This window comes from Ambystoma mexicanum, chromosome 3p (genome assembly GCF_040938575.1).
Source record: "Ambystoma mexicanum isolate Mex_15411 chromosome 3p, UKY_AmexF1_1, whole genome shotgun sequence".
NCBI classification, from domain to species: domain Eukaryota; kingdom Metazoa; phylum Chordata; class Amphibia; order Caudata; family Ambystomatidae; genus Ambystoma; species Ambystoma mexicanum.
Genome location: NC_090925.1, coordinates 325295410 through 325303157, shown reverse-complemented (window position 1 = coordinate 325303157; position 7748 = coordinate 325295410).

Sequence of the window (7748 nt, the reverse complement as noted above, 5' to 3'; positions counted from 1 at the left end):
TCTGGGAGCTGATTGTAGTGGTCTGTTGGCTTTTGGGTGGCAGAAAGATATAGTAGCCGCCACCCAGCATGAGATACCCTGCTTTGAAATTGCCCTACCTTTATTGGAAGGCCGAAAGCCACAAAGAGCTGATTGGAGGATCTGAACGATCTTGTGCGCTCTAAGTAGTACTTTAAAGCTCTCTTAATGCCCAGAGAATGTAGAGCCTTTGCAGCTGGAGTAGAAGCATTAGGAAAAAAAGTTGGAAGAGTGATTGTAGTGTTTTTATGAAAATCAGATGGAATCTTTGGAATGAAATGTGGATTCGTAGAGAGGACCACCTTGTCCCTCATGAAGCACAGATACGGTGGATCAATGACCAAAACCTGCAGTTCTGATACTCGTCTGGAGGATGTGATAGCCACTAGAAAGATTACTTTCCAAGTGAGAAATGGTATGTCAGCAGTTGACATAGGCTCCAAAGGTGGTTTCATGAGGGCTGTTAAAACTAGGTTTAGACTCCAAACAGGCGAAAACCTTTTCCTTGGGGGGAAAAGGTTCTGAAAAGGCCCTTCAGGAAATGTTTTATTAATCTGTCGCTGTAAAGCATAGTAGATGAACAAGTCACTTCTTACCTTGTAACGTTCTTTCGACAGGATGTTCCTCCGACGTATTCCTTACTTTGATAATACGTTTCCAGCTTGCTGGCCTCGGAATTTTTTTTCTGTAGAGGGCGGTGCACGTCGACGTGCGCCGAGTCGATGTCCCTCGACGGCCACCGTATCGGCGCCGACGTCACCATGCCCATAAAGAGCCACGTGCTGTGTCCGTTGCTCAGTTCAGTTTTGTAGCATAAGAAAAGTCATGTCTGAATTGGTTATTGACCTTGAAGGAGCGTAAGCTGCAACCGCAAGGGAAGTATCACTGCGGGGATGGATGGAAGGGGCGATAAGGAATACGTCGGAGGAACATCCCGTCAAAAGAACGTTACAAGGTAAGAAGTAACTTGTTCTTCGAAGGGATTGTGTCCTCCGACGTATTCCTTATCTTTGATAGACTTCCATAGCAGTGGCATGTAATTGGAGGTGGGAGTGAGAATGTTATGTATCCCTTTAGGGATGGACCGAATGTAATACGGCCTTGCCAAATCTGGTCTCTTGACTAGTGGAGGAAACCAGATTGTAAAATTTTGTGAATGTATGTGCGGACGACCATGTGGCAGCCGCACATATGTCTCGGACCGGTACCCCTCTTTGGAGAACCGAAGAGGCTGCGATACCCCTGGTTGAATGAGCCCTGAGATTTTGGGGTGGCCCTTTCCCTACCAGTTTGTAACATTCCAGAATGGCCAAAATAATCCACCTGGAGATGGTTTGTTTTGTTATGGGTAGTCCCAACTTGTGACCTGAGTATCCTACAAACAGTTGGTTTGCTTGCCTGATCCTAGCCATTCTGCTGATGTAAAAGCTGAGAGCTCACCTTGGGTCCAGCCTATGTAGCCTTTCTTCCTCTTTCCCCGGATGGGCAGGAGGGTAGAACGAAGGTAAAGTAATTTTCTGAGTAATATGAAATTCAGAAACTACCTTTGGGAGGAAATTGGGCTTCACCTGTAGGACAACTTTGTCCTTGTGGAAAATTGTATGTGGGGGTTTACAGGAGAGAGCTTGTAGCTCGCTCACCCTCCTAGCAGATGTTAGTGCTACCAATAGGTCAGTTTTAAGCGTGATAAATCTCAGCGAACAAGAGTGAAGTGGTTCGAATGGAGTGCCCATTAGGAAGTTTGAGACTAAATTTAAGTCCCATAAGGGAACCTGGAATGGTTTTGGAGGATAAACATTAGTTAATCCCTTGAGAAATTGTATCACTAGAGGAAGTTTGAAATATGATGGTTCCTCCGCAGTGCGCTTGAAGATAGAAAGCGCTGCGAGATAGCCTTTTACAGTGCCAACTTGAAGGCCTGAGTTTGCCAAGTAGAGTAGAAACGATAACACTGTTGGTGTACCACATGAAAAAGGGTCGATATTCTCTTCCCTACACCAGCTGCAAAATTTGTTCCAACGGCAGCGGTATCTTCTCAACCTCCTGATCATTTGAGGAATAACAGGGACTGGTGGGAACGCGTAAAGGAGTGGAAACTCCCAGTCCACTACGAACACGTCTCCTAGAGCTCCTCTCGGGGGAAATTCCCTTGAACAGAACAGATCGCACTTCCTGTTGGTGCTTGTGGCGAACAGATCCACCTGAGGGGTTCCCCAAAGGGCGCAGATCTCTTGAAGGACTTCCTGAGCTAGCTCCCACTCGTGGGAGACTGTGCTCTGCCTGCTCAGAGCGTCCGCTGTCAAGTTCTTCTCTCCGGCTAGGTGGACTGCCGATAGAGAGATTCCTTCTTGGATTGCCCAAAACCAGAGCTGCATTGCCTCTCTGCACAGTGGCAGTGATCCTACGCCTCCTCTTTTGTTGAGGTAGTGCATGGCCACCGTGTTGTCCGTCATTATCAGGACATTTCTCCCCTGTACTGATAGCAGGAAAGTTTTCAGCGCTAGTCTGATCGCTCTCAGCTCCAATAGGTTGATGTGTAGTCTGGACGCCGATGGAGACCAACGACCGCTGATGGTCAAGTCGTTGGCATGGGCTCCCCACCCGTTGAGGGAGGCGTCTGTGACTACTGTTATCTCCGGCCATGGTTGCCAAAACAGTTCTCCTTTCAAGATGTTCTCTGGATAGGCCCACCATTGAAGGTCGCGGGCTACCTTGTCCGGAATCCGGAGGAGATCTGTCATTCTCCCTGAGAATTGCGACCACTGACTTCTCAGTGCCCACTGAAGAGATCTCATTCTCAGGCGAGCCTCTGGCACAAGGAAGATGCAGGATGCCATGAGGCCTAGCAACCTCAAAAAGTCGAAGGCTGGGAGACAGTGGGCATTTTGAAACTTGGTGACCATCTGTAGAATATCTTGAGCCCTCACCTCTAGTGGCGAGGCTTTTCCCAGGGAAGTGTCCAGGACCGCTCCAATGAACTGGAGTCTCTGTGATGGTATCATCTGTGACTTCTTTAAATTGAGGGAGAAGCCCAGTTTGTGAAGGAAGTGGCAGACATAATCTAGCTGGGACTGGGCTTGTTTCGAAGATACAGCCCTGATCAGCCAATCGTCCAGGTAGGGGTAGACGCTCCTTAGACTCGCCGCCACTACCGACATCAGCTTGGTGAAGACCCTTGGGGCGGAGGTCAGCCCAAATGGCAGAACTCGAAATTGATAATGAGAGTCGCCAATTGCGAACCTCAGGTATTTCCAGTGTTTGAGATGCATTGGCACATGGAAATAAGCATCTTGAAGGTCCAGAGATACCAGCCAGTCCTGGAGCTGGAGGGCCTGAAGGATCTGAGAGAGAGTTACCATCTTGAACTTGTCCTTCCTGAGGAACTTGTTCAATTCTTGTAAATCCACGATAGGTCTCAGTCCTCCGTCCTTCTTTGGTATGAGAAAGTAGGGGGAGTACCAGCCCTTGTTCCTGTCCGCTACAGGTACCGGTTCTATGGCACCTTTCTCTAGCAGGTCTATAATTTCCTGCAAGAGGAGCGGATCTAGAACTTTTAGAGAGCTGTTCCCCGGTGGATGACTCTGAGGGATGTGTAGAAAGGGTAGGCAGTAACCCTGGGCAACTGTCTCCAATGCCCAAGCATCTGACGTTATAGCCTGCCATTCTGTCAGATGGTGAGTTAACATGCCCCCTACAGGTGTATTGTGTGGAAAGGCCTCAGAGTGGTTTGGGGCTGGCTGATGCAGATGCCGAGGGTAAAGAGGCACCTGCTGCTGCTGCGGCCTTAGTACCTTTGACCCGTCCACCTCAGGTGGATCTCCTTTGGCCTCTTTGAGCCGGCTGTCCTCTGCCTTTCCCGAATGCGGAATAATAGCGAAAGGACTTTCCTCTCCCAGAGGTTCCTGAGAGGCGAAAAGGAGTTTGGCGGATAGCAGCTCCTAAAGATTTTGCTGCTGCTTTAGAAGTCTGCAACTTTTCCAGACTGTCATCAGCCTTCTTTCCGAATAGTGAAGAGCCATAGTACAAGCAGAGAAGACTTTCTTCGCCATAGAATCGTACCTCTTGTCATCTCTATCCTGTGGGACAGTAGGGTAAGCGGTCCTACTGCTAGATGAAGTTGCCGCTTGAACCACCAGGCTCTGGAGTCGGGTGTTTTTTTATAAGTATTCAGGGTCAGCAGCCGCTACCCTATACTTGGCTGAAAATCTTTTATTGACCGCAGGGATAACTTCAGGAGTTTCCCTATTAGATGTAATTTTCCTTTGTAAGGCTGCATGGAAGGGGACCACAGGGTCCTCCTGGGGACCTTTGTCTAATATGTCTGTTAGGTCATCCTGTTGAAAAACAGGGGAAGGCACGGACCAACCCATAAATTCAATAATTCTTGCCATAAGGGTTCTATAGGGTGTTTCGGCATGTTCCCCTGGGTCTGGCTTAAGAAATTCCTCTTCTGGGGAAGTGTCCAGCCCACTTTTCTCATGTAGTGACTCCTGTAGGTCCTTCAACCTTCTTTCCTCAGAGGTGAAATCCTCTGAAATAGGCAGTGTAGTCCTCTGTAACCCAAATGTTTCCTAGTCAGAATCTTCCCCCTTTTCATAAATTGAAGATAGTCCAGGGTACTCTGACCTCTGAAATGGTGTAAAACCCATCTCTAAGGCAGATGGAGCCAAACTCGTCATTATTGGGTGAGAAAACGTCGATGTCGTTGACGCCGATGTGACAGGATTCGAAGGCGCCGAGAACGGCGTTGGAAAAACTGGAAGGGGTCTCGAAGAACTCGAGAGGATCGGGATCCTACTCGAGGGCATCGACGACGGTCTCGGCGTCGTGCCGGAGGCCCTTGGAATCACCATTGGCTGTGGAGTAGCCTTGGTCTTCTCTTCCATCGGCGTCGACATCGACGATAGCGTCGAGTCGATCGACTGATGCGTCGAGAAACCCTTCGACAACTGCGTCGATGGCGCCGATCCATGCGTCGAAGGAATCTTCGACGACGGTGTCGAAGATGGTGCCTTCTTACCCGATGGCTCGTGGCGCTCTCGGGTGGAATGTTTCACCGGGTGCTGCGACTCTTTGCGTTTTGATTTTTTGGGTTTTTCACCCGGGGTATCACCCTCAGCTGTCTTCGAGAGGGTTGAGGCCGCTTTCTCGAAGACGCTTAACATTTTCTTTCTGAATTCCTCCCACTCAGCCTGAGAGCTGTGTTTTGTGGGACAGGAGACCCTTTCTGGGGAAACAGAAGACAACGAGGAAGGGGATCTTCGACGTCTCTTTTTTGAGTGTCTTGATCTCGACGAATGGTGGGAGCTACTTTGAGATCTAGAATGGGAATCTTTTCGACAGCGAGGAGACGAATGCCTCGACTCAGCCGAAGAAACCTTCGAGGAGGTTTTGACTGACTTACCTCTCTCGAGCTTCCCCTTGCGCTCCTTCAAGGCTTTCGCCGTAATGGACATGCAGTCCTCACACTCCGAACAATGGTGCTCGGCTCCCAAGCACCACAAGCAGATCCTGTGTGGATGCGTTATCGACATTTTTTTACCGCAGTCTCGACATTTCTTGAAGCCGGATCGCGGCATCGTAGGTTCCGATGAAGATGCCATCGAGAACAAGTAGGTATATTTCGAGTAGATATAGAGTCATTCCTGACTGAACTGAGCAACGACGTTCCGAGGCCCCACGAAGCTCGGAAAAACGGAACTGAGCAACAGATGCAGCGCGTGGCTATTTATAGGCATGGTGACGTCTGCGCCGATACGGTGGCCGTCGAGGGACATCGACTCGGCGGACGTCGACGCGCAGCGCCCTCTACAGAAAAATTTCCGAGGCCAGCAAGCTGGAAACGTATTATCGAAGATAAGGAATACGTCCGAGGACACAATCCCTTCGAAGTTCTCTTTCGTGTGAATCTTGATATCACCGATAGGTAAACTTTTATAGAAGATACTGCCAGACCCTCTTTCGCTAACAACAAAAGGTAAGGAAGGAGTTGCTGAGGTGTCATACTTAATTGCTGTAGGTTAGGTTTCTGCGAACACCAAGCGCAAAACCTTTTCAATTTACGGCTATATGATGTGTTGGTAGATGGAGCTCCTGCTGCTGCTAAAATGCGGTGATAGCCCTGAGGTATATTTAGGTTTCCGAACTCGGATTGGTCAGGAGCCATGCAGCCAATTTGAGGGAGCCTGGGTTGTGATGCCACACCATTCCCTTGTTCTGAGATAGGAGATCTGGCTGGGATCCTAGATGAAACGGATCATCCTCTGCCAAGTGAACCAGTTCGGAGAACAAGGTCTGCCTGGGCCAGAACGGGGCCACTAGGATGATTTTGCAGGGAACCTTGCAGGTCATTTGTACGGTTTTCCTTATGAGAGGTAAAGGGGGCGTACGTGTAGGCAAACATCCTGGTCCAAGGAAAAGAGAATGCGTCCCAACAGGAGTTCGGATGAGGGATCCTGCTGGCAAACTGCTGGCATTGTTTGTTTTCGGGGCTGGCGAAAAGGTCTACAGGGGGAAGGCCTTACTTTGCGAAGATCATTGCCACCTGGTAGCTGTTCATTTGCCACTCGTGTGTCTGGGAGTCCCTGCTGAGGGTGTCTGCTGGTTTGTTCTGAATCCCTGGTAGGTGGAAAGCCAGGATCTGAATTTTGTGCTGAATGGCCCAGTGCCAGATGATTTGAGCTTCCTGGGATAGGATTTCTGAGTGTGACCCTCCTTGCTTGCACAGGTAGAACATTGTAGTCGTGTTGTGAGTGAGAACCTGCACCACTGAGCCTTTGATGATGGGGAGAAAGGATTTGAGAGCCCAGTGTACAGCCCTCAACTCTAGGACATTGATAGGTAGAGAGGTCTCTGTGGGTAACCACAGACCTTTAACTTGGAACTGGTCCAGATGAGAACCTCATCCTATTTGTGAGGCGTCGGTCACGATAGTGTAAAGGAAGCCTGGTTCTATCAGGTGCATGCCTTGTTTGATGTTGATGGGGTGAGTCCACCACTGTAGGGTGTCTGCCAGGGGTTCGGGAGATGACTACTCTGTCTGACCAGGAGCCTTGAATCTGGGACCATCTGGATGGGAGGAATTCTTGTGCTGGGCACATGCAAAGGTGACAGTTTGGAATGAGAGGGATGCAAGACGACATGGTGCTGAGGAGAGACATAAGAGCGGACCGTGACAGTTTTTTCTGGTGTAAAAGTGCCCGCTAGTGCCAAGAGCTTCTCTATTCTCTCTTTCGAGGGTTTCACTTGATTATGGGTTGTCCGGATTTGCGCTCCCAGGAAGACCAAACTCTTTGAGGGAGTCGAGCAAGATTTGCTGTAGTTGATGGTGAAGCCTAGACGTTGTAGCAGGAGCATTGTGCTGTTGAGAGACTCCAACATCTGATGGTAAGTTATTCCCTGGACCAACCAGTCATCCAAATATGGGTAAACGTGGTGGCTCCTTCTCTGGTGGAAATCTGCTATGGGGGCCAGACACTTGGTGAAAGTTCTGGGAGTTGATTTTAAGCCAAAGGGGAGAACCCGAAACTGGAAATGGCTGTTGCCCACTGTGAACCTGAGAAATTGTCAGCGCTTTGGGTGAATTGGTATGTGAAAATAAGCGTCCTCGAGATCTAGAGACGCTAAAAACTCTTTGGTTTGCACTGCTCTTATAACGTCTTGCAACGTAAGCATTCTGAATGTTTGCTTTTTTATGTTTTTGTTCAGCACCCGCAGGTCTAGAATTGGGC